Source organism: Papaver somniferum, chromosome 3 (assembly GCF_003573695.1).
Source record: "Papaver somniferum cultivar HN1 chromosome 3, ASM357369v1, whole genome shotgun sequence".
NCBI lineage: Eukaryota > Viridiplantae > Streptophyta > Magnoliopsida > Ranunculales > Papaveraceae > Papaver > Papaver somniferum.
Window position 1 is genome coordinate 184,516,044 of NC_039360.1, and position 5,162 is coordinate 184,521,205.

Here is a 5,162-nt window from a genome sequence, read left to right on the forward strand (position 1 = left end):
AAAAGACTATTATTCCCTTCTCACTATTCTGATGATTCCTTCTTCTTCAGGTATCCGAATGACACGTTTGAGTAGTCTATTTCGCATAACTTTTTGATATCTATTCAACGGTACTAGTTTCGTATCTAGATCGTTGTTAGATTAATTTCTAATAATTAACGTTCGTGTTAAACTAATCGAGTTAATATCGACTAATTCGTCACTTGACTGGTCTAATAGCGTTGACGAGCTCAACGGTCATTACGTTCTCCCCACCTTATACATTTTCGTCCTCGAAAATCAAACCTTCCTTCTGGTCTTCAAAAAAATTCCCCACCTTAAAGAATAATCATATCTCTTGTCTAAGCGAAAACAACATAAAACAAAATACAACATAAATGGATTTCTACAACTAAAATTTGTGGCTCTAGGTTCAAAAGAGTAATTCATATTTCAATAAGTTACTGGTTCTAATTACGAGAGAAAATATTCTATAAGATGGTTGTCTCTAGGATCACTATGCTTAAATAGTTTCTGACAGATGACTAGGTCTAAATTCTTATCACTAAATTTCTACTTCAATAGATTAATGGTTTTAACTACGAAAGAAAATATTCTATCAGTTTCTAAGTAAAGTTTGGGATCTATCCATCCACTAATAGAAGCAAGTCTCCCTTCTATGCTTAGTGATACAAGAATGCAGTTGCCCTGTCTAGGTTCCCGATGCCTGACAATGCCTACCTACGTAACAAGTATCACCCGAATACATCCGAATTATCAACCTCACTATTCCCCAGTGCTGGATTAACTAAGTATTAATTTATTAAAATTAATTAGTCTCTAACTTTTATTGCAATTGGTGTAAGTCTTATAATTTACTTCGTAAAATATATAGATAGTTCACAGCATTTTAAAGAATTGAATTATCAAAATTTATTTTCTTTTATCATTATTATTATTTATTTCTTTTATCACTATAAGTAATCTCAATTCGCTTTTACATTAATTTATAATATCTGATATTTTAACTTTAGTGTGATACTATACATATAAAATTTTCAATTATTATCTATCAGCTTAATTACTCAAATACTTTCATCAATTGTGTTATTAGTCTCATTATTCTTGAGTTGATAGTCCAGTTGGTACACTAAGCCTTAATCTTTTAAATGTAATTTCACATTCACGTAAAGATTGATAACAGAATTTTATTTATTCATCTTTAATTTGTATACTATATCTTGTTAAAGACTGGCGTTGGCAATTTAATATGGTTTAAATTTGAATTTGCATAAAATTATAATATATCCTTATTGAAATTTTAGTTAAATTGAGTTTAATATGATACTAATTGAGAAATGCTAACATTACTTTATTAAAATTATTACTACTATTATTATCATCTATAATTACTATTATAGTATTTTATTATTAATGTTGATGGTCGAACTATATTCTAACTGCTCTTACAAATATTATTAAGTCCCAACAATATTATTAACATTTATGTAATTATAATTTGTTTACTCTTCATATAAGTCAAGGTTGTGACGCCCCAAATACTAAACCTGCTTAGCTAATAGGATTATAACCTAATTGCCAATTGAAGCATCAAATCAAGATTACTGATTCTAATAATCATAATTACATGAGCTAATCCCAAAGGCAAACCCATAAACTCTGGTATTATATAAATGAAGATCTCTCGAGTGATATGAACATAATAATGTGTTGTTTTACAGATTAACAAAAATATACATATACAAAAGCTACGCAACATCTTTAATACGATAAAAGCTTTAAGCCACAAAACGGTTATCTTCGAGCGCACCTTTTCTTCTGATTACTGAAAACTGAAGTGGGAACGAGTGAGCACATCATTCCAAAGGGGTGCCCAATGAAAACAAATAACTCTCAAGTAATCACTAATATGCTTCACAGTGCTAAGAAGAAGTAATTTAGAACATCTCATCGTGCATAACATGTGTAAGAGTAATTTCCCCATATACCTTGATATACTATTTCCTCATCTGGGTCATTAAAGACATAAATTAGGTTATAAAATAAAAAGTAATACTATTTCGCTTTACGCGCTAGATAGCTATTATATGCACTTCCAGTGTTATGTATTGACTCATCTGGGCTATAAGACTTAGCAAAGAGCTGTGGGGAAACCACAGTCACTCCTCGCGGGGATTTCACTCAAACACACATCAAATTAATCACTCAGCAAACAACAAGCATCATAATATATATCATTCATGAAAGAATGTTATTCTAGTTCCACTTCCTCAGATATTGCGTCCATAGTGTCAATATCCGTGAAAGACCACCACCGGATGAATCCACAAAAGTGAAGCAAGAACAGCTAAAATATGTCACTCAGACCTCGCCAAACTCATTGGAGAAAGCGAAAGCAGAATAACTCCAGACTCTAATAATAGCACATCCACACGAAGTGCCACACAAACCATGATTCAAGAATCTACCATCATAAGTCCCGAAGGTTTTGCAATCAAGCATAATATGCAAACGATTGGATTCTCACAAGAAATTGTGAAAGGTAATATTCTCGTATATAACGATATTGCCTCATCTGGGCTATAATAAGCATTAAAATAGATATAACATTTGGAGAATCCACACAATGCATATTACATAACATACCCAATCATTTACACACAGATATTCTCATAAGGAGTAATGGCACATCATGCTCGCATATGAAAAGGAACTTAATGATTACAAGAAGGTTACAAAGTTTCCACCTGATTCTGAAGGCAAACCACTCCTACCTTGAGATCCTCAATCCACTGGTTCATCCTTTAGATCGATCGTTGTTAATGAAGACTAACTGTTAATCACACAAGCACTCTAAGAATTAGCCAAAAGGCTCATACAGGTCTAACGAATGGTTCTAAGCCCATTTATGACTTTACACCTTTTCATTCTCTATTTTTAGCATAGATAAGGTTTACTAAATGAATTGGATTGGTTCTATAATCCATTAGATTAGTCTTAAGAAGATCTACAACTTTGTACAAGGAACCAAAAGCTAATTCGGACCCCAGGGGGTCTAATTCATCAAAATAGGAAAACTAACTCTAAGCCCAAGTCCACCAAACCAGCCCAATAACTTAAGGCCCGGTCCATCCGGGTCAAACTAACGGTCAATGACGGTCTATGACCGGTCAGAGATGTCAGCTAACAGTCAACGTCTGTCAAAGGTTCAGTTAAGTCAAGGTCAACAAGTCAAGGTCTGGTCAACTCAGTCAACTAACTGAGTCAAACGAGTCACTACTGAGTTCAACAGATCCAACTCAAACAAACCAAAACATTTAGATAAGTCACTTAAACTGACTAAGATGACTAATAGTCTTAAATTCAAGATGCAGAAGTTTAAACAACCATCACCACTAATATCAATTCTATCAAATTCTCAACCTTCATCTTACACAACATTACAACTCCTACCTCAGTCTATACCTACACCAAATTCATACACAACCTCCAATTCTATTTGTTACCATCTTGAACTGTACAACAATCCTTCTACCATTACCATCAATTCCAACTTCACCACTTACCCTGCACATTGATCAACAACATCCTCTTCAGTAATAAACCTTGTGTCTCACCACCAACTCAGCTTCACCTATGTCATTAACACCTGCAAGGTCTTCTCTCCTTACTAACCACCCACTAATAATTCTAATACATACAAACCAACAACCCTAGTCAATTATACAATTCATTCATCTTCCACTTCTTTCAGTCACAATAACTATGACTGTATCATTGAAGCAGCAACCTCATAACATTCTCAATTCTTCCATTGAACTGCAGTCAGGCCTGCATTACAGATTATCCATCTATTGTACCACTTAGCCTCCCTTAGTCACCTGCAGTTCAGGATCTCGATTTTCTTCTCAGCATCACAGGATTACTGGCATCAACACCAACTTCACAGACAACAAATTAATCTTTATCTTTATCTCCTATCGCCAATCTTTGATACAGGTGCTCAAACACCATTTACAATTCCACATGCATCATCTCAGCAGCATCACTATGAATTCTATGGACTGCAGCCAATACAACCAACCAAACATCACCAATGATCAATAATACTCTCAGTAATTCAACCCACAATCACTGCTCATATCAATTTCAATCTCATAGACAACTCACCTCAGTTCTTCAATCATAAACATTTTCCCTTCTTTTCAAATTCTCAACTGAGACTGAAATTCTAAACAAGAATCTCGAATTCACACCTACCCAACTTGTGTCATCTAATGAATAATTCCTTACTATTCCAGAAACCCTAATTTACTAATTTTGGGGAAGAACATGGAAACCCTAATCTTCAATTCCATCACAGAAATTCTAATTCCTTAATCAAAACCTCAATTAAGAGCAAAACCATCTAAAATCTAACAAGTTACAACAGTTCCATACACAAATTTCAATCGAATATGAAACCCTAATTTAACTTACCAATTCGTTGCTTTTCCAGAACTAAATCAGCTTCAGTGACGTCACCACCTCACTCAGTTCGTCAACACACCAAGCATGAGAAGAAACGCTCATACAGAATCAACCTAACCTTCATCTATCGAAATGAAACAGAGAAGAACAGAGAAGAAGAGGAGCAGAAGAGGAAAGAAGAAGAAAGATAAGAAGAGAAGAGAACTGGTTTCTCTTCGATTGGATTTGGTATAAAACCAAAATGGAACTACTGAGGCACCCAAAGGAATTGGGTAAGGGCAGCCAAACGAATGATCTAGAATGGTAGAGGTTGACGTAGAAGAAATACTCGGTTGTCTCTTTAATATTCGTTGTAAAATGACCATTTTGCCCTATGAACTAATCCGAAGATATCTTCTTCTTCCGGTATCCGAATGAGACGTTCGAGTAGTCTAATTCGCATAACTTTTCGAGATCTAACCAACTGTAGTTTCGTAACTAAATTACTGTTAGATTAATTTCTATTAATTAACGTTCATGTTAAACTAATCGAGTCCTTATCGGCTAAATCGTCTCTTGACTGGTCTAATAGCGTTGACGAGCTTGAGGGTCCTTACAAAGGTGTTCAGTAAGTTTCTATGTGATTTACAAGATCCATCAATAATACTAATCTCACTATATTTTTAGTGTTGAATTGTCTACGTGTTCATACT

At 34.3% G+C, this 5,162-nt stretch overlaps 1 long non-coding RNA gene across 2 annotated transcripts; it reads right to left on the reverse strand.

Annotated features, from left to right (window-relative positions):
- Positions 1 to 1,653: 1,653 nt before the first annotated feature.
- LOC113358253 lies at positions 1,654 to 4,651 on the reverse strand. Of its 2 annotated transcripts, XR_003364334.1 has the most exons (3): positions 4,480 to 4,651; positions 2,748 to 2,833; positions 1,654 to 1,832 (listed from the first exon to the last, which is right to left on the reverse strand). It is a non-coding gene; the product is annotated as an uncharacterized LOC113358253 (long non-coding RNA). The 2 variants fall into 2 exon arrangements; XR_003364333.1 differs by lacking the exon at positions 1,654 to 1,832 and having other exon boundaries at positions 2,634 to 2,833.
- Positions 4,652 to 5,162: the final 511 nt, after the last annotated feature.